At 50.1% G+C, this 21,897-nt stretch overlaps 1 long non-coding RNA gene across 1 annotated transcript; it reads left to right on the forward strand.

The window, feature by feature from the left end:
• The first annotated feature begins 2,145 nt into the window (after positions 1-2,145).
• Positions 2,146-21,694, forward strand: LOC116147804 (uncharacterized). Its single transcript, XR_010376908.1, has 9 exons — positions 2,146-3,122; positions 3,557-3,637; positions 5,054-5,224; positions 5,791-5,927; positions 10,163-10,401; positions 12,197-12,439; positions 13,705-13,852; positions 15,240-15,903; positions 21,485-21,694. It is a non-coding gene; the product is annotated as an uncharacterized LOC116147804 (long non-coding RNA).
• The last annotated feature ends 203 nt before the right edge of the window (positions 21,695-21,897 follow it).

Here is a 21,897-nt window from a genome sequence, read left to right on the forward strand (position 1 = left end):
AGTGTTAATCTGTCAGATTTCTAGGATTCTCCTCTGGGTATGTCTCTTCAGCACAGGTCTTCTCAACCTGGGGTTAAGATTTCAAGGTGTCCACCGATCTGGATGAGAAGAAAAGTGCATTTTAATTTTTTCTCATCTCAAATTGAAATTTAGTACTCTCTTTTTTAAAATTCAGATGTAACTGACATTTAACATAGTAGTTTCAGGTGTACAACATGATAATTCCATATGTGTACATACGGTGGTGTGATCGCCACAGTAAGTCCAGTTAATATCCATCACCTCACAGAGAGGCAAAACTTTTTTCCTTGTGAGTGAGAACTTTTAAGATCTACTCTCTTAGCAAATTTAAAATATGCAATGCACTATTATTAACTGTAGTCACCATGCTGTACATTACACCCCCACGGACTTACTTATTTTACTGCCAGAAGTTGGTACCTTTTGACCACCTTCACAGGTTCCGCCCACCCCCTACCCTTTAAACAGTCTTTATTTAATCAGCAGAAATCACAGATGCTTTCATATTACGGTTGCACACATCAGAAAATCTTATGCCCATCCTTACTTCACTGTTAACGGTCGTCATTAGACCTACTACGAAAGCTTGTTATTTAAGGTCTTAAGAAAGAAGCACATATAAAAACTACCACATAGTGGGGAAGGTATAGCTCAGTGATAGAGCTTAGCATACATGAGGTCCTGGGTTCACTCTCCAGTACCTCCATTAAAAATAAATAAAATAAAAATAAATAAATCTAATTACCTCCCGCCACAAACAAACATAAAAACTGCATCACATATCTCATACCCATGAGGATGGCTACTACCCCCCCCCCAAAAGAAACTGCCTGAGACCCAGCCCTGGTTCCTGGATGAAAAAGGATGGCCCCTAGAAAACCAATTTTACTCAAGCGTTACACCTTCCAAACATTTTTATATGAAAGGAAATGTGGATTATCTTCATGCAGGCAGTGCATGCCTCTGCTGGCCGACCGCCTGTCCTCTGCTCCCCCGACTCCTCTGCAGGTGGCAGCCCCCGTGGATGAGGGTGAGGGCGTGTCAGGGGCCTGGGGGTGGGGGGGGTGGGGCGTGGGGGGCTCTTTGGCCCGGCCTCAGGAGCAAGGTGGGAATCCGGGAGCTCAGGATTGGAGACAGGGAAGGTGAGTGGAGGTGAGTGCCCGGGCAGTGAAGGAGCATTATGACATATTTGTAATAGAGAAGAGACATTGCCCTTGAGAAGGTTGAGAATCCCTCCTCTGAGCAAATGGCAGTTTCCTTCTTCTCCTAAGAATCATAGAATTTCAGGTTTGGAAGAGACCTTGAAGGTCACCTGGTCCTGCCCCTCCCTCCATCCAGTGCTCAAATCTGTGTAGTTGGAATAATGAGAACTGGGGTGCTTCACCCCCTCCTCTCCTTCCTTCCCCTTGGATGTGACCCCTGTGATGCAGCCACGATGGGGCAGAGCAGGACCAGGGGCCTGGAGGACTAAGGACCCAGACTCAGTGAGCCTTTCGGGTCTCAGCAGGAGGTGGTGTAGATATTGGGGTCCAAGAACCACTTATGATGTCCACTGAAAGTTGCAGGCACCATCTTGGTGGGAAAACCCAGGCCTGCCTGCCAAGTAGAAATACTCTACTCTCAAAGGCTCATCCCATCTCAGAGATCCCAGAAATCCAAGCTGGTGAATCAAAACACTGTGTCTCAGTGCATGTCCTGGTGCTTGAGGTCTGAATGACACTGGGCATCTGATACTTGTGAAGCCCTGGGCTGGTGGAGGTGAGTGGGCAGGTGGGCTGAGGTCAGTATGGACTAGAGAGCAACTAAGCAAAGGTGTCCACTCTTGGTAGTTTATTCCAGAGCCAAGCATCTCAGACTCCATATTCTAGGACAACGGGACTATGTCAGAAGGTGGGCCAGCCTATGTTTCTGCTGACTCAGTGTCCTCAAAGCTGCTGGGACAGGAGAGAGACACTGGAGAAACCACACATCCTGATATTGGTGTCGCTTTGCTGCACGCTGGTACCACCCTCCATCCTCGTCCTTCCTCCCCAGCACCCCCTCCACCCCCTGAGTTTGCGACTCTCGTCCTGTCCCACGCCCTGTGCTCTTTCCGCCGCGGGCTGGCCAGCCTTCCTCCACCCCTCCTGCCCACCCCGGGCTGACACAGGGCCCTTGTCTTCCTGTGGAATGCAGTAGCAATTCTGAGCCTGGTGTGTCAGACAAGGAGTCCAGCTCCCCTATAAACTTTTTATAGCTTAGGAAAATAAACATGTGGTTTAAGGTCTTTGCATAGGCAGTGCTCACCGAGTTTGAGCTTGCTTTACAGAACTACGAAAGAAAATATTGGTAGAGCTAATAAATTTCCGAGCCAGCCAAGGGACAGTAGTCCAGAAATCTCAGGGAGGGTTGATGGTTTCGATGATAAAGGAGGGGTTATCTCTACAGCTGTCATCTTGTCCACTCCCGCTTAGAATCTGCCTGCCTGAGTGATGCAGCCAGGCTCCCAGGTTCCCTGGGGCTGGGAACCAGCAAAGGGATGGGGAATCGCAGCATTTCCCTGTCAGAGCCCTTGGGGATAAGTTTACAAATCAGGAAGCAGAGTCCAGAGAGAGAGAGGAGGAAGTGATCTCGCGGGTCCCATGGCTTGTTAGAGATGGGGACCACCGTACTTTTCACTCAAGCAGCTTTCCAGGCATCTGCTGTGTGCTGGCGGGGGTTGAGGGGTGGGCAGGGAGCCCACTGAATGCACGTGCACAGGGCAGGGCAGAAGACTACTTCTGGGGTTTACTTCCTGGGTTTGTGGAGGAGCAGAGACCCTGGGAGGAGGGGGAAATGAAAGGGAGGTGTCCGATTAGAGCATTGGGTAGTGACAGTAAAAATGATAATACATGTTGCTCTCGTTACCATTTATGAAGCATTGACACTGCATCCGGATCCGATGTCACCTCACTGAATCCTCAAAGCCCTGAGAGGCTATGGTTCTGATCCCTATTCTGCAGCTGGGGAAAACTGTAGCTCACTTTCCCAGTCACCTGGCCGGAAAGTGGCAGAGCCAGGAGTCAAACCAGGCTTCCCGACCCCGACACCTGTGCCTCTGCTCACACAGCTTGCAGGAGCAGGTATGGGAAAGGCAAGAAGGCTGGTTGAGGCTGGATGAGTGTGAAGCTCCTGTGGGACAGTCAGGCAGCGATAAGGTCCAGGCAGGAGGTGGGCATCAGAGCAGGGCAGGTAGATTTGGGGTTACCTGCTGGAGAGTGGGCAATGAAGCTGGGGAAATCCAGTGTGTAGAGAGGGGTGCTGGAGGGTCGGGTGGAAACCTGGGGCACATCACTGGTCATGGGCAGGCAGAAGGCTCCCAGGGCTTTAGAAGTATCTCTGGCCTTGCTTGCCGCATGGAGCAGCGAACGGGGAGGAAGTCCCTGCTCAGGGTGCCATGGCTCTCAAGGTGGACACCACTGCTCTCCAGCGAGAAAAAGATGATCCCACGGCCCACAAAGCCCTGGGAGAATGTGCACGTGGGTCTGCCCTCTGAATCCAGCATTTCTGCTTCTAGGAGTTTATTCTGAGGATGTGATCAGGGACATGGCTGAGGAGTCATCCCGGCAAAATATGCGCACGAAAAATCCCAAATCATGTAAGTGTCTCCCTATAAGGCATCTGTCACACAACAAAACACACGTAGTCAGTAAGATCAAGAAGTAAAGTAATATTTATGACCAACACTTTTGACATATTCTTAAGCTTTATTTGACAGACTGTGAACAGTGTGAATAGAGTGAGACAATTTTTTGTCCAGAAAAGAATGGACATTGGTACGTATTTCAGCACCCACACCAGGTGGTTCTCTTTGGATATGTGGACTGTGGAGGGGAGTTTTTGTTTTTCCTCTGTTTCAGACATTGCCAGGTTGGTCTGCTTCTGTTTACATCTAATGTAGATAATTTTTCTAAGTGGGAGAGAAGTTCTTTCTGGGAGGATTCATCATGGACAATATTGGCAAGCGTTTGCCTGGTGCTGATTCCCTGCCAGGGCTGTTCTGAGTACTGTCCAGGGATTGAGGAATTGACACCTCCAGAGAATTCAGATGGGGAACGGGAGGCTCAGGAAGGTCGGGCAGGGGGCCCAAGTTCACAGAGCTGGTGTGAGGCAGGGCTAGACCGTGAAGCCAAGCCATCTGCCAACAGGGTCCATGCTCTTAACCCCTGCGCAGCCACTCTTGGTCCCCATGGCCCACAGGATGTGGGGGGACCAGCGCGCGCTGCTGTTGGTAACAGGGTTGCCTTATTACACCTTGATCCCCGAGTGCCCCGAGATGGCAGTGCTCAGCACTGTGTCCAGTGAATGAATGAAGTAATTAAAGTATGAATGCATGCATGCAAATGATGGTCCCACTTACCCTCCAGGATCTGAAAAGAAATCCCTGCATGCTTTTTGCATGATGGTGTTAAAACCCAAGGAACCTCCCCCCACTTCAAGAGTGGAGGACTCTAGGAAATGTCTGTCTGCTGAGAAATCTGCCCTGTCTTCCTTCTCCTTGGGAGAAGGGAGGATGGTGCAGAATATGATGGGGGGTTTAGGGGGGTGGGATTCACCAGCTGTCGTCGATCATTGCATTGGTGGCCTCCAATGGACCATGTCTCCCAGAATTCACACTTCTCTGTGGTCCCTTTCCTAAGATTGGCCATGTGGCTTGTTTGGGCTGATGGGACATTAGCAAGTGTGATGCAAGCAGAGGCTTGATAGGGCTTGAACACGGGGCTTGTCATCTCAGAGTGGTCCCTCTGGGAACCCAGCCACCACATTTTAGGGAAGTCCAGATGAGATCACTGCATAATGCCAGGCTGCGGGAGAGAGGCCCCGGAGGGTAAGAGGCCACTGTGGCCACTCCAGCCCCAATCCAGCTCCCAGGTGAGCACAGCTGCTGAGAGAGCCCAGCCAAGCCACAGATTCATGAGAAAGAATAAATCGTAGTTGTTTTAAGCCACTAAGTTGTGGGTGGTTTGTTTGGCAGCCACGGGTAACTGAAATGCTGTCTTCCTTTCCTGGACAGCTCTCGGAGACTCTTTCACATACATTTATGAAGCACCTACTGTGTGCCCAGCCCTATGGGCCGACGACGACAGGACTCTGATGGAGAGATGTGAGCCTGGGGAGCCGAGACGGCTGCACGCAGTAAGAGGAAGAGGCATTTCTGGCTGAACTCCCTGCACAGGGCGGAAAGGTACGCATTTCCCCAAGAGTTCACCGCACAGCAAGCTGCTGCAGCTGACGGGCTTGGTACCCGAGGATGGAGCAGTTGGACACATTGACCTTTTACTTCATTGTAACCATAGTCTTTTTGTCGCCTGGATCCCTGCTTTGCTAAATGATCTTCAGATGAAAGGACAACATTTGATTCCCCATGAGCTTAAAAAGGAACCATCTACATGGACCCTCAGAGCAATGAGAGCAGCTGAGGTGGGAAACTGAGTGGTCTGCTCAGCTGTGGGTGGACCGAGGCACCACCCTTGTTCTTTAGGGGGCAGGAGGGGGACTGGCACTGCACTGGGGCTCTGGCCAGGACTGGCTGCTCCATGAAGACCCACAGCCAAGAACATCAGAGCTGAGAGGCTCAGCAGTCACCCAGGCTGCACGTTCCCAGGTGTCCCCGTTTCCCACCTGGCCCAGCCTCGCGCGGCGGGGATGGGCGGGACACCTGGCCTCGGGGACCTTGCTGCAGACGCTGGCCCCACACAACCTTCCCGTAGGGCCTCCCTGAACCAGTCACTCCTTTTCTCTGTTTCCCAGTTTCCTCCCTGGGACCAAGTGAGGAGAGCCAGGACTGCGGGAAACCCTGTGGACCCAAGACACATCTGGAATACGCCGGAGGGCCTGGGAGGCCAGGCAAGCCGAGCGTCCGCGTTTCACAGGCCGAGGAAGTGCCGGTGAGGAAGGGCAGGGTTTTCTCAAGGCCTGGGGCTGGCGGGCTCCGGGCCAGGAGGGTGATCTCCCAGCTGGAGGGCGGGATGAGTCAGGCCCCGAGGTGTTTTCCTCACATGGTTTCAGTTCTCAGGTCAGATTCTTGGCACCCGAGGGGAGAGCTTGGTCCAGGCCGCTAGGAAATCCTCAGCAGCAGCGGGCTCGGATTGGGCGAGGCCAGGAGGAGAGCGGGCTGCCAATAAGTGATTTACAGCCTGTTCCCTCATGTTTTACGTTTTCATCATTTCGTGTTGCAGCCCAATCTCCAGTAATGGGATCTACAGAGGCGTCAGGCTCCCCAGACTGCTGCCTGGGGGTGGAGCCCGAGTGGGGAAGTCTGCCCAGTGCTGGGCACTTGGCCTTGACTTTCAGTGTGGCTCTGTCGTGTCGCAAAACTCTGTGTCCCAGAAGCTTGATCACGATCACCTCCCTGGACCTCCCTCCCACCTCCTCTTCCTTCACACCTCAGACCCTGAGGGCCTCTGAGGCTGCACTGTTCTGGGCACTGAACTTGGGTGCCCGGCGAACACCAGGGAGGAGCCCCATCTCGACCTCCACACATCACACAAAACCCCCTGGTGAATCCTCCACCACGTGCTGTCTGTCCGAGGATTCCTAGGACCTTTCCACTGGTGGGGACATGAATGACACAGCCCCTGTGGAAAACTTGTCAGCCCTTCCTCCAAAAGTTAACATAGAATGATTTTGTGACCCAGCAATTCCACTCCTTGGTATGTAAGAATTGAAAGCAGAGAACCAAACAAGTACTTGTACACTCATGCTCGGCATAAATCACAGGAGCCAAAGGTGGCAAAAAATCTCTGACAGACAAATGGATAACCAAAATGGGGTATAGACATATAATGGAATATGATTCGGCCATAAAAAGGAATGAAGCAGTGACCTGTACTACATCGTGGGTGGACCTCAAAGACATTACTCTTAAGTGAAAGAAGCCAGACGCTAAAGGCCGTATCTTACAGGACCACATTAATATGAAATGTCCAGAATACGTAAATCCATAGAGACTGAAAGCAGATCAGTGATTGCTGGGGCTGCGGGGAGCGGGAATAGGGACTGCCTAATGGGTGTCGGGTTTCCTTTTGGGGGTGATGAGTATGTTTCAGAACTAGATAAAAGTAGTAGTTGCTAAAGGCCACTGAAGTATACCTTTTTATATGGTAAATTTTATGTTATGTGAGTTTCACCTTAAACCCTTTTTTAATCAAAAAACTTGTCCTATTGCCTTCAAATCTCACCGTGCCCCGGCATATACATCCGTCATTCATACCTCCAGCTACTCACCCAGAACTCCAGATTCATGACAGGAGGTGGTTGGTGAGGTTGTCAAGGTAGGAACTGAGGACTGGCCTGTAATAGGGCCTGCGGTGGGGGCCGTAAGGGCTGCTCTTAGCCAATGGGTGCACAGAGGCCCTCCCTGGGCAGGTCCTGCCCCTCCCAGCTTCTCTTCTCTCTTCTGTCCCCACGCACATTGTCACTGCATTTTTGAGGAAGGTAACTGATGCATTAGTGGTGCCTGAGAAACTGGGGGAGCAGAGAAGACCCCAGGCGCATCCTTTGTGGCTGACGGGACTATCTGAGGCCCAGGTCTTGAGCTTGGGCTTCCAAGCACAACTGCTGGGCCCTCTAGCTCCCTAACATTGTAATAGAGAGGAACAAATCTGACTCCATGTTGGATGTTTCTTCTACTTTAGCCTTTGTGTTCTATTTCTTTCTCTATAGCTGAAAGAAGTTTGCCTATAGCCTGAAAAACACAGGAGAGCCTGTTCTCAAGGTTCTGACCTTTAAAGGTATGACACTTTTCCATTCCCATAGAGATAAAAAGTTGCAGCACAGAGAAGAACATTTGTCTTATTGGAGGTTTATAGGAACACTGTGACCTGACCAATGTGGACAGCTGCAAGAACAAAGGATTCTAACACTAAGAAGTTTGCAGCAACCAACCACACCTCCTTCCCTTTTTTTTTTAAATTGAAGTACAATTACAGTGTGTCAATCTCTGGTGTACAGCACAATGTCCCAGTTATGTATATACATACATATATTCGTTTTCATATTTTTTCTATTAAAGATTATTACAAGATATTGAACATAGTTCCCTGTGCTATACAAAAGAAACTTTAAAAAATCTATTTTTATATGTGGTGGCTAACATTTGTAAATCTCAAACTTCCAAACTTATCTCTTCCCACCCCCTTTCCCCAGTAACCATAGGATTGTTTACTATGTCTGCTAGTCTGTTTCTGTTTTGAAGATGAGTTCATAGTGTCCTTTTTTTTTTTGAAGATTCCACATATGAGTGATATCATGACCACATGATACCATTTTTTCTTCTCTTTCTGGCTTACTTCACTTAGAATGACATTCTCTAGGTCCATCCATGTTGCTGCAAATGGCATTATTTTATTCTTTTTTATGGCAGAGTAGTATTCCCTTGTGTAAATATACCACAGCTTCTTTACCCAGTCATCTGTCAATGGACATTTAGGTTGCTTCCACATCTTGGCTATTGTATGTAGTGCTTCTATGAACATTGGGGTGCATGTATCTTTTCACATTAGAGTTTCCTCCAGATGTATACCCAGAATTGGGATTGCTGGATCATATGGTAAGTCTATTTTTAGTTTTTTGAAGAATTTCCATACTGTTTTCCATAATGGCTGCACCAAACTACATTCCCGCCAGCAGTGTAAGAGGGTTCCCTTTTTTCCACACCCTCTCTAGCATTTATTGTTCGTGGACTTTTGAATGATGGCCATTCTGACTGGTGTGAGGTGATACCTCATTGTTGTTTTGATTTGCATTTCTCTGATAATTAGTGATATTGAGCATTTTTTCGTATGTGTATTGGCCATTCATATGTCTTCATTGGAGAAATGCATGTTTAGGTCTTCTGCCCATTTTTGGATTGGGTTGTTTGTTTTTTTCTTATTAAGTTGTATAAGCTGTTTATATATTCTAGAAATTAAGCCTTTGTCAGTCAGTTGCACCACTTGCAAATATTTTCTCCCGTTCTGTAAGTTGTCGTTTTGTTTTGCTTTTGGTTTCCTTTGCTGTGCAAAAGCTTATGAGTTTAATTAGGTCCCATTTGTTTATTTTTGCTCTTATTTCCATTGCCTGGGTAGATTGCTCTAGGAAAAGCCTGAATTCTAACTTGGTAAGATGCTTCTTTGGTAAACTAGTCTACCATCTTCTCGGTCTGCTGGCTTTCTGAATAAGGTTGCTATTCTTTGCCCCAACAACTAATCTCATTTGTTTATTGTTTATTATTTAAGGGGATTTGGAGTGGGGAAGGGGAGAATAGGCAGGCAGAGGAGACAGAAGGTCAACATAGCCCTGTTGGCTGTCATTGGGGCAGAGTTACCACCTAGGGGAGAGACCATGGAGGGTGGAGGGCACAGGGAGAGGAGGGAGGCTGAGAATAAAGTGAATACCCCCACCCCACACAGAGAAAAAAGAAGAGAATAGGGGGAGGGGCGAGAACACAGAAGGAGCCCTAACTGTCCCCCTCCCTTCCCCTCCACCTCCCTCTGCTGCCAGACACTGATGTTCAGGGGCCTCCCTCTCACATATGGGCCTAATTCAGGTAGAGCGAAATCTCGCATTGCTCTGGTAAAAAATTATTACTTCGAATAATGAAATCTTTGTCATTGAAAACTCCAAAAATGAAAGAAAAAAAAAAGGCCCTCAAAGCCGTGACTTACGGGCAGCATGGTGATGGAAATGAATTCATCATCCCGTTTCCCCGCATCTGAACGGGAGGACAAACTTGATTCATAACAGGGCCACGTGCACAGGTCCCCACAGGCAGGGTGGCTGATGGACCTGTGAGGAGCCGGCAGGGGAGGCTCCCGGGGGCATGGGGAGTAAGCCATAAGCATCTCCTTGGCACGTTTGGGCGTCGGGTTTTCTGAGTTTGGATGAGCTGTCAAAACATTTCAGGGCCCTGCAGAGACCTACAGCTCCTACGGAGAAAATCCTGTAATAGCTCTATGAAACGGGCTGTGTTTTTCCTTCAAACCCTAAACCTCACACCCACATGAAAATGTCCCAGACAAAGCAGCGAGACCTGCAGGGGCGAGCAATGCGGCCGAGAATCTCCCTCAGACTGTGATGCTTTTCATCTGAGATGCACGAGTACTTCCGATTTCATATATCATTGATCCCTGCCTCCCTGCAGGGCAGTTAAAGACAGACCGGCTGCATCTGTTCGCCAGAAGAGGAACTTAACTGCATCAGGGTGATGACAAGCCTGGTGGAGGCGGACCCGGGGCCTCGAGGTCCACGCCTGGGGCTGAGCCTCGTCCTCAGGCCTCGACAGGTGGCTCCCGTGCTGGGCCCTGAGTACCTTCCATTCCACCACAAGGCCCCCAAGGCTATGATGGGGAAGAGCTGTCTTTGTTTCCCTGCAGCCCTGAGGTGGGTGAGCAGAAGAGGAGGTGGCAGAGGGGTGGGTGGCTGGGGGCCCAGTGTCCTCTGCAGAGGTCAGGTCAAAGCCTGCTCAGCCAGCCAGGAGGCCCACCAGGTAGGAATGCCGGCTTTGCCTGGGACTCCTACTGGCTGACATCTGCTTGAGATGTGATTTCTCCCCATAGCAATTTTTCAGGGGAAAATGGGCACAAAAAAGTTCTTGGTGAGGTGATTGCAGAAAGAGGGGCATCAAAATGGATAAAGATGATCTGTTCTGGTAATCAGTCTGCCCCCTTCATTCACCAGATATCTGGTGGACGATGGCTGTGTGATCCCTGATCTGGGTGCCGGAAGTTCAGGGAGGGTGGGACAGACATGCTGGTTCTGTCATGCTGGGGGAGGGTGCAGACAATAAATAATGAATGATTAAAGGAACGGAGAAATTTCAGGCCAGTGCCTTGAAGAAAATACACAGGTTGAGGAGGTGGAGAGGGTCTGGGGATGACTTTGGATGGGAGGTTGGGGAGCTTCTCCAAAACCTGAACTGAGTCCCATATTGAAACCTGGGGGGAGAATATTCCAGAGCAGGGCAGTGTCCCTGAGGTGGGAATGGACAGACCCAATTACCAACAACCCCTAGGAGCTGATTTTCTTCCCAGAGCCAACATGGCAGACCCTGGACTCAGGTCAGCCACAGACACTCACCCTGAGCTGGGAGTTGGCAGCCAAGACAGGACTTGGGTTCTACCTGCCCCAGAACCAGGGGCCCAGGGCACAGCCCAAGGCCCCTCACCTGTTGGCTCAAGTTGTGGGGAGAAGGGGAACCGTCACAGAACTTGGAGGCAGACACACCTGATTTGAGTCCTGGCCAGATGTTTACTAGCCTGGGGCTCTGAGGAAGTGACTCTACCACTGGGAACCTCAGTTTCCTTATCTATTAGTTGGGAGGATAGGTACCTCTCAGGCTTGCTTTGTGGGTTAGCAACGACAGCTGTAAAGGCTTTAGCACAGCTCCTGGCACCCGGGGATTGGATGCTTTGTTTTAGAGCTAAAGGCTCCCCCAACCCTCCCAGGCCTGCCTGCTTTTCTCCTTCCTGACTTCCTTCAACCTGAATCCTGTTGCTCGGGGACCAAGGCCCTCCCTTCTGTGCCAGCCCCTCCCCCCAGGCCCTGGCCTGTGCTCTTGGCCCAGCCACCTACCGTGGGCTCGCGAGATCTCAGGATTGCCTGTCTCTCGGGACTCCAGGCACCCCTGCTTCCTGCCTGGGTTATGCAGACCCCTTCTCAGAACCCCCTGCTCCTCTGGCTGCCGACCCCTCCTGCAGGCCAAGGCGTCAGCCCAGCCCAGGGTCAGCCCAGGAAGAAATGCAACTTTGTGTGAAGACAGATCCCAGTGTGATCTCAGTTCTACTTCTTACTGGCTGTGTGACCTTGACTAAGTTACTTAGCCTGTCTGAGCCCAAATGTCCTCATCCCTAAAGAGTGGTACTTTCAGGGGAAGAAAAGCACCATTTCACCACAGCCCGCATCAATTTCACTTAGGAAAGGAACAGTCTTAGTTTATGAAAATGCACAGATAGGACCCTTAGGGGTGGGAGGGGGCTCCTTGGAGGAAACTGGAGGAAGAGGAGGGATGGAGACTCATCCTAGACTGCATAAGAAGGGACCAGGAGGTGGTGATGGGTTCAGGGCAGGGGGATTAGGGGAGAGAGGGCTGGAGCAACGTGGACCTGAAGCCGAGGGAGAGGAAATGGCCCAGGGACTTCTTAAGAACTTCAGGGTCCACTCTTTATTTCCCCTGCAGCTTGGAGTGAGAGGCATGCTTCTTGCTGTTGCCCCTGAATCTTCAGAAGAATCTCTGCACCCAATTTCCATGCCTGATTGTGTGGAGAGGCTTGGCGGGTGGGGAAAAGGGTCCTCTTCTCCTGGCTCAGTGCTGGGGAGGCATCACAGGAAGAGCACAGAGAGGAGGAGGAGGAACAGAAGCCCAGAACCAGAGCCAGAGGAGGCCAGGATAAAAGGGTCTTGGAGAACTGCTGAAGTCTTGGTGAGGGGACATTGAACATGCCTACTCGGTCTGCATCTTAAGGGACAGGTGGCCTTAGGTGACACTGGGGTTACGCCACCTCGCAAGTCTTGGGGGAATTCAGTGGCATCTGTGGGGATTTGTTTTTAAAGGGCTCCCCTACCGGGCACCTGCTAGCCATTGTCCCAGCCGAGCCCCATCGTGGTCTCTCTCACCCGGCTTTGTCCAGATGATGGGGTTCTGGTGATTTCGGCCAGGGAGAGCTGGTTGGGTAGCTTCCCCACAGTGTGTGGATGCTGGCTGGTACCTTAACGCCTTCTGACAGTTCAGCGCCCCCACTGCGGCCTGCGAGCATCAGGCTGAGCCTTGGAGAACAAACAGCGCACACTGAAGCCATTTCTGCTCTGAGTGCTGGCACGCTCTGTGGTCCTGCCGGTTATCTGAGCGAGCAAGTGCTGCCGAGGAATTCCCTCCTGTCCGGGGGTTTGTGAGACAGCACCCCTCAGAGTGGGGGATGCTGCCAGCTTCTGCGAGTGAGCCGAGTCCCCCACACCCCCCTACACCCCCGACTGCATTGGGGGTGCGGCTCCCCCTCCCCCTCCAGAATGGGGTGGGGAGGTTGCAGGGTGGCACCTCTTTGACACAAAAGCCCAAGTTCTAGGCTGGGAGCTAAGAGGGAAGCCAGATACTCAGGCCCATCCTTGGTCACCCTGGTGGCCAGTGAGCCCCCAGGAGATCTCATTTGGTCTAATGTGGGGGCAGGAGGAGAGAGGGAAGGAAGGCTTGACACAGAGACAGGAAGAGATAAGCAGACAGCTCTTGGCATAAAGAAAAGTCAAACTCCATTATTTGCTGTATATCAAATTAAGTCTGACCCTGAGTCCCCACTGCCTTGGGAGCCCCTCTCCTGGTCTAGTGCAAGAATCAGGGAGTTTGTGGGGCGGAAAACTGGGGTAGGGTCACCTGCAGCTCCTCTCGGTACGTGGTTTCCTCTTGCGGTCAGCCAGGACATCTGCCCCACCCATTTGCCCAAGGCTTACCTAGTTTTAGGGCTGAAAGTCCTTTGTCCTGGAATCCCTTCAGTTCTGGGAAAACTGGGATGGTGGGTCACCTTCCCCACCTCCATCACCCAGGTGCACCGGGTGACCATTTCTCTGGGAGGTCCTGTCACCTCTGTGGGGTGGGGATGGGAGGCCTACAGGTCCTACTGATGAGGGAAAATCCAGAGACTGCACTGTATAGGGTCCCCTCGCCCCCTCTCCCCTTGCCCTCTCTTCCACTGACAGATCCTATGAAGCTTCTCCGGTTTCTGGAAGGCATAGGCCCAGAAGATGGATTGTTCCCAAGCAGCCTTTACCCCGAAACTGCACCACAAACCTTCCCAGAGGTGCAGGAGCAGAGGCTTCCTACTTGCAACAGAGGGACAGAGTGCACGTGAGTGTCCCCATGACTTCTCCTGCCCCCATCTTCATGTAAATCACTTCAAACAGGGCTCAGACGTAGGGGAGTTGTAGCAGGTTTGTGTTACCACAAGAAGGCTTTTCCTGGGGCCCTTGGGAGTGCATCTCCTTGAACCCAGGGCTTAGAGAAGGCTCTTAAGCTGCAAAAATGCAACCCCCAGAGACCCTAGCCTCCTCCTTCAGCGTCTCCACCTGCAAATGGTGTTTACTCACTCCCAAAAGGCTTTTCTCCCTTCATGTTTCCTGACTGGAAGGGTTTCCTCCACATGGACACAGTGCTTTAATGTTTCTGAAGATCAAGAACCTCAGACACCTGTATTTGCTACTGATTAGAGAAATGGCCTGCAATTTAGGACAGTTCTGGGCAAAGTGCAAAAGCCAGCCTAGAGAAAATGATGCTTATTAGCAGGGTAACAGCATGGCTGGTGAGAACCCACCAGCGGGGAAGTGGCGGGATTGGGTTGGGGGCCAGGCAGGGGGTTGCCTGTTTCACCGACTGCAGAAAGATGTAAGGGGGAAGAAAAGGTGGAAGGAAGGGAGATGTTTAATCCACTTAAGAGAACAAATGGCTTTTAAGTACTTTGGAGGTGTAGTTTACATGTAACCAATTGCTGTGCTAATTCCACTTCATTCGTCATCGAAGCACCAGAGGCAGCCCCGCCGCTCTCTCCTTGCCAATAGCCCGTGTCAGGTTACTCTCCGTCCTCAGAAGGAATAAACTGTATTTCTTTAGACGGTGTTTGATTGCTTTAAGAACAGTCTGTAATTGAGAGTTTTTATAAATTCCACTTATTTCCAGTTAGTTCATAGGCAGTAGGCCCATAACAGTTGCCATCCAGGTGCCCCCAGGTCCCCTCTGATTTCCAGTGCCAGGGGCAGGATGAGGGGGATGCAGCTGGAAGATGTGACATCACCCGCAAGAGGTGAGGGGCATTTCTGAACATCTGTAGCTTCCTGACTCACAAGATTCCACAGGTCACTTAAGAGATGGTGTGGTTCCTCCATGGGCCCCTGGATGGGAGGACATGGTCCACACTTCCCCACAGAGGAGATGGCCTTCCTTTTATTTTCCAGAAGTCAGCTCTGCAGCCCCCCATAGCAGAATCTTTCCTGTCAGACCTGGGGAACAGGGAGGCGTGCCGGTTCACTCGCCTGGACCTCACCCTTCTCAGCTTCACATCTTGAGGGAATGGGCCCCATGCTGAGGCTTTCTTCCCTCTGCTCTCTCTTCCTCTTGGTCAAAGCTGCCCTTCTCGAAATTAACCACATGCCAGTTTTTGGAGGGCTGGCCTGACCTCAGAGCCAGATGAAAGTCACTCAGCACAAAGATCACTCACTGGGATTCCCAATTCTCCTTCCAGGCACTTGGGAGAATTACATTTTCCTGCCCACCTGGAGCCGGGCTTGGCCAGGTGACATGCTGTGGGCAGAAATATGTGAACAGAAGAGGCACACGTCACTTCAATGTGGAAGCATTAAGAGCCAGCATGTGATTTCCATGTCTGAACATCCCCTCTGCCGCGATGACTGCCGCCCTACCAGAGAGTGGAGGCTCAGGAGCGCTGCTCAGCCCCCCAAAAGGACATGGTCCCCAGAGCTCACTTCTGACTTGTCAAAGGGAATAGTGAAAGGCAAAGAATCCTCCAGAGAGCTGATCAGAGGCCTCAGAGAGCAACGGACAATGGGAACTTCTCCAGAGAGTGAACTTTGGGCCAAAACAGGAAACAATCCTGGGTGCCCTCAAAGTGGGACCTCAGTGTCTGCTCTGGGAGGATGGGTGCCCTTGAGGTGGGACTTCCGTGTCTACTCAGGCCTCCCTTTGTTCCCTAACAGGATTGCAGAGCCGTCCTGCCCCGGGCCCCCTGGTACCTTGGAGGGGTGGGGCAGATAACTTGTCATCAAGTTATCAGGAAATGAGCTACTGTGCGTCACCCAGAGCTGCTGGGCCTCCACCAGACGTCTGCAGGGGACTTTCCAACTCTCCCTGAGAGAAGAGGGGACTTGATTTCTCACGGGATGAAGAGGGTGAGTCAAGTATTCTGGGAGCAGAAGGGCAGACTATCACACAAGTGTTTCCTGACCTCCCTCTGAGCACATGGAGGGGCGGTTCTCTCCTTGAAGTGCAGCTTGGTGACTTGCTTCCGTCAATGACACACGAACAGAGGTGAAGTGGGGGTACTTCTGGGCAATGCACAGTCCACAAATCCCCATCTCTCCCTCTGCCGTGGTGACAGGTGCTGTTCCAGGTGATGGCTGCTCCATCAGCCCGAGGCCAGCCTGATGGCAGTTTCCAGCTCTCGGTCAATTGAAGGACATGTTTCATGAGCAAGAAATCAACCTTTTGTGTTTGTTCTAGGCCATTGAGATTTTGGTTTTATTGGTTACCACAGCATGATCTAATTCATTCTAATACTAACAGGCACACGCATGGTTTTATTGAACACATGTTGACTTAGTATGTGCCATCCTGAGTCCAGAGGAGACAGAAATGAATAAAGCTTAGTCTCCTGCTTTTCAGGAGCTCACCATTTGGTGAAGGAGCCAGACAGGGCAATAGCCAAACAACATTTTCCATTATCTGTCCACCTCATATGTATCTGCATTAGATACTAGCATTCTTTGGCACTTTTCTGACTGTATTCTAGTGATCTCTGCTCACCGCCCCTCTACCCAGACTCAAAACTCCTAGAAGACTGGGATTGGTTAGAGGGTGGATAGATGACGGATGGATGGAAATATGGGTGGAGGGATGGATGGTTGGATGGATGCATGGACAGATACATGGATGAAGGGATGGATGGAGGGATGGATGGATGAATACATGGATAGATGGATGGATGGATACATGGACTGAATCATGTGGAGCTGGTCTGATTGATTGAAGAGGCAGCTTCTCAGGGCCCATCCTGTATCCTTTCTCCATACCACATCAAGCACCACAGCAACAGGGACAAAGGTGTTGTCCTTCTCTGACTCTCAGGTATTAGCGGGCTTGATATTGGTGATTCTAGAAGTGTACCTGTGTGACAGCAATACTTAACTCTCTCCCTTATTCATTTGACAAACCTTTGTGAGGCACGTTCTATAGCCATCCTTCCTTTGAAGGACCAAGAATGATTCTTGAACATTTTTGGCCTCTGAACATCTTCCTACAAGCGCCCCCACTGCCCAAATCCCTATATCCCACTCTTCTCTTTTCCATTTCATGCTGCCACTGACTTAAGAATTTGGGGCAATTCCAGGAAGCCTTGAATCTGTCTTCTCTCCACGGTTGCTTCTGACAGGATGGATAAGTCTTTTAGGTCAGACTAGCAATATCAGCATGCAATTTTTAAGTGTTTTGTTTGCTTCTGAACACAGTTTGAGGCCATTCACTACAAGAGTATGTTCTGCAGTAGATGTTACAGTAAGAACAAAACATTGAGAATTTGGGGGGGGGGGGAGGCTGGGAAGATAATTTCAGGTAGTACTGGTTGTAGGCTAAATTGTGGTCAAAATCATGGTCTTCAGCCCTATTTTCAACATCCTTATCTCACTCATATCTGATGGCCTCTTCTGATCCGGCCTGGGTGCTGGAAAGAACACGGGTCTGAAGGTCAGGGAGTCTGAGTTCCTCCAGGATCCACCAGGAACTAGCCAGGTAAGTCATCTCATGTCCCTTGACCTTGGTCTCCTCCTCTGTGGGAGTCCAGGGTCATAACTGATGTCCTCTAAAGCCCTTGCCAGGTCCAGAAGTCTAAAGTTTTGTGACTCACATACCAAAGTAACATTTTTATTTCAAATTAAATATTACTTACGATTGAGCAAGTAATACAATCATGTGGTTCAAAACACAGTCGGATGAAAAGATGCCCCAGAAGAAGTTCCATCCTACTCCATCCTCATATATCTCATTCCCCTCTTCCTCACCAAGAACTGAGAAGGGATTCACCACCCGCGGTCCAGCAGACAGCAAGCCTGATGCTCACATTGGTCCTCCACGCCCCCCAGGTTCCAGAGGCTACATGGAGAGGCCCAGATGGGTGCTACACACGTGGTGGGTTTGCCTCACAGCTGAGGATCCCTGAGCTTAGGAACCCTCGATCTTTTACATTGGGCTAAGAACAACAAACCTGCCCAATCTTTGCCCTGGGGTGAGACATTATCTTAATTTTACCAGATTGAAAACAAACTTGTTTTCTGCTCTGGAGGGAGGCACTTATGTATCTTCTTAGGCTGTTTCTACACAAACATCTTTGAAAAGATAATTCACAACAAAACACTGCAGTGCAGGTAATACATCAGTGCAGAAGACGTGCAGAAAACTGTCTTGCAACACCCCCACTCCAACTATCTGGGCAATTGTCCTTCCTAGCTTCCTGTGTATCTTCCCAGGGCTTCTATAGGCAACTGTAAGCAAATGGAAACATGTTTTTGAATCTTACCCTGTTGCATAAACACAGAACCGTGTTCATCATCATGCTTTACTTTTTTCATTTAATAATCTAAGTTTTTTTTTTTAACTACTGCAGAGCAGCCATTGTGGGGATATACCCTTTTATTTAGCCAGTTCCCTAGAAATGGACACTTTTTACTGTTTCAAATGATGCTGCAATAGATAATCTTGAACATGTGCCATTTAGAATGAAGAGAGATTGATTACTGGGCCAAATGGTAATTGAATTGTAATTTAGTTAGATATTGTTCAATTACTCTATGTAAAGGTTGTACCATTTTGTGCTTTCACCAACTTTACCGATTTTATGAGTCATTTTTTGAGTGATCCTCTCAAAAATAGTAAACAAGCAGGAAGCAGACAGGAAGCAAAATAGGAAATAGGAAAGAGCGAGTTCCTCCTCCCACCTGCAACCTTGCAGTCTCCTTCTAGTGTCCCCTAATGGCAGAGCCTGAGAGGGAGCTGCTGGCGAGGCGGTGGTGTGGTTTGCAGTCTCAGCCCCAGCGTCACAAAGCCCAAGAAAGGTGAGTTTGGAGCTGAGCGCGGGTAACTTAGTAACTGGCATGCTTCAGGGTGTGTTGTCAAACATCTGCATGTTTGCCAACCTGATAGGTGAGAAATGGTATCTCAATGGACTTTAAACAGGCATTTCTCTTCTGATGGGTGAGATCGACCAGTTCTTTACACACACAGGGGCCATCTGTATTCTCTTTCTCTGAATTTGCTGTTTGTACCCTTCAGCCACTTCTCAGTTGAGTTGTTGGTCTTTCTGGGCAATATCTTAGTGCAGGTAAGTATGGTAGCTGAGTGATTCCTCACCCAGAGTGTGTTCATGTTGGGGAGCGAGAGGCACCAGGGCAATGAGCTCTTCTGGGGGATTTCAGACATGGACCCAGCTTGGAGACCATTAGGTCTCCAAGTGGACCCCACAGGTTACTACTCTCTTTGCTCAAGTCTACGTTCCTTGTGTCACCAGTTCCTGACCTTGGAAGCCGCCTGTGACTGCCCCTCCTGGAGTGGTTCCCTGCCACCTGGGACTGTGGCTTGGATGGTTGTTTGTACACCTGTGGTCTCCTTGGTGAGCCCTTCAGAGACACACACCTGCCCCTTATTTGTGTCTGAAATACAGGTGGTCTCTGCCAAGGCCACTTCCTCAGCTGACTCACCAAGATGGGAAATTCTGTCACAGAGCAGTTTTTTCAATACCTGGAAAGTCCTGGAGACTTTTACTCAAATTCAGGGAAAGTGGCATTGGAGGCGGAAACACACTTTCCAAAGGGGAACAGAAACCTGCACAAGATGGTTAAATCACGCAGCAGGCTGGGAACCCCCTTGACTACTCTCAGCAGAGAACCAGGAAGGAAGTAGAAAATCCTCAAACCTCTAAGAGGGCCACTCGCTTCCTTCACACTGTTCAGCTCCTCGGCCCCCATCCACAGCCTGTGCACTTTTCTGTAGACAGGAGAGCCAGTTACACAAGAAGAGGGACATTTGGCCCTGAATCACAGTAGCTACCATTCATGGAGTGACCACATTGAGCCGTACTGCTTTGCAGGTTGTTTCTCATGCCTGATGCACTGGGGCGGGGGGGTGATGCGATTATCCCCATTTTACAGATGGGAAACAGAGGCCCCTTGGGATCAGGTGACTTGTTGCAGGGCACACATGCAGGAAGCCTGGAGCCAGGTCTGTTTATTGGGATGAAGACTGACAGGTTGACGAATGTGCTAAGGTGGGGGTGGGGCTGCACAGCTCTCTGCGGGGCTGGGAGGATACAGTGGAGGAAGAGACTGGGGCCTGAGGCAGCCCCAGGAGACTTTCTGAAGGCCGTGAGGCTTGAGCAGGGTGTGTGGAAGGTTGAGGAGGATCAGGGTGGGGCGGGGACAAGCCTTCTGACCATGGGCATGAGGAAGGGCCTTTTATCCCCTTTTCACAGGTAGGGAAGCTGAGGCTTTGAGAGAGTAAGTTAGGCTGCCCAGGTTATGTGAATGTCCAGTTTGAGTCTTTGGTCATTTTGATAAGCTGCTGTTGGTCAGACAGAGATGCAGATCTATGATCTCTGGATGATTTATGTCTTATGTCTCCCTTTAAAGTGTCTTGCTTTCTCACCTGACAATACAAGTGTCTATCTTCCTCTATCAGTAAATAGTCTTCTACCACGAAAGGTTTTTTTTTAATGATTTTTTTCTCTTGTTTTGTTTTTTTTTTAAATGAGGGGGAGTTAATTGGGTTTATTTATTTATATTTGGAGAAGGTACTGGGGATCGAACCCAGGACCTCATGCATGCTAAGCATGCTCTCTACCACTGAGCTATACCTTCTGCCCCCACCACACAAGTTTTACTGTCAGCATTTGGATGCGTGATTTATTAACCAATTTCCTGTAATTGTTTTTTTAAATTTTTAAAAATTTTCCTTCCTTCCTTTCTCTCCCTCCCTCCCTCTTCCTCCCTTCCTCCCTTCCTTCCTTCCTTCCATGGAGGTACTGGGGATTGCTAAGCACCGGCTCCACCCACCACTGTGCTATTTCCCTCCCCCGACCCTGTAATTGTTTCCAACTCTTCCCTCAAATGCTCGAGGCTGCTGCAGGCACTCCTTTAGCCGAAGCCCTGCGTGCGTCCAGGACTGCTTGCTTACGGCACACCTGTAGTTTAGGAATTCCAGGTTCAAACAGCGGGTGTGTTTTAAAGGCTTTTGATACAAACTGCCCAACTGCTTACCGAGGGTTGTGACAATTTACCTTCCCGCTGCCACAGGAACAGTGGTCTTACGACATCCTCACAATGCTGGATTTATATTTCAAAACATCCTCGCTGATTTGATGGGTGAAAAGCGATGACTTGTTTTAACTACATTTCTTCCACTCCCCATAGACCGGTGGTCCCCACTGTGGGTCTCCCTCTGAGTCTCTGGGTTTTCTACTTGAAATGAAAAAGTGGTGACACCCAGACCCCTCCCCAAGGTCCCCACACTCCAAATCCGCCCCCTACCCCACCAGGAAACTCTTCCTAATTAGACCCCAAATGGAGCCACTGAAATGTTCTTTGCTTTGCTCCTTCAAGGTTTTCTCTTTTTTCTTTCATACAAGATGAAACAAATCCACTGTTTCTTTTGGGGCTTATGCACAAATTTCACAGGTACACAAAGCATCCATTACATCCTCTCCTGTAGGGAAGGAGAAGGAAAAGAGAAAAAGGAAGACATTGCAACTCCCAAAACCGTAAGGGAGTCACAAGCAAGGACAAAGTGAATGCGGACCATTTGGAAACTGGATCCTTTCCTCCCCGGGAGGCCACTCGGAATCCTCCTCCTCCTCCTCTCCCACTTCAGGAGCTGGACTGTGGCTTAACAGGTGAGGGTGGAAACTGAGTTAGAGTAGAAAATGCCGGACTCTGCCTCCCCTGGGGATCCCGATGTGAACAGCTGCAGGAATGACTGTCCTTGGGTCCTGGCCGAATGGTTCAGGCTCCCGCCCTTGGCGTCTTCCAGGGCAGAGCTGGCCCTGGCGGCGGATTCCTAAAGTGGTGCTAACATCCTCCGGCTGGAAAGCAGACAGCCTGGTGGTGCGTGGGGGACAGGTCTCC

The sequence above is a fragment of the Camelus dromedarius genome, chromosome 19 (assembly GCF_036321535.1).
Source record: "Camelus dromedarius isolate mCamDro1 chromosome 19, mCamDro1.pat, whole genome shotgun sequence".
Classification (NCBI taxonomy): Eukaryota; Metazoa; Chordata; class Mammalia; order Artiodactyla; family Camelidae; genus Camelus; species Camelus dromedarius.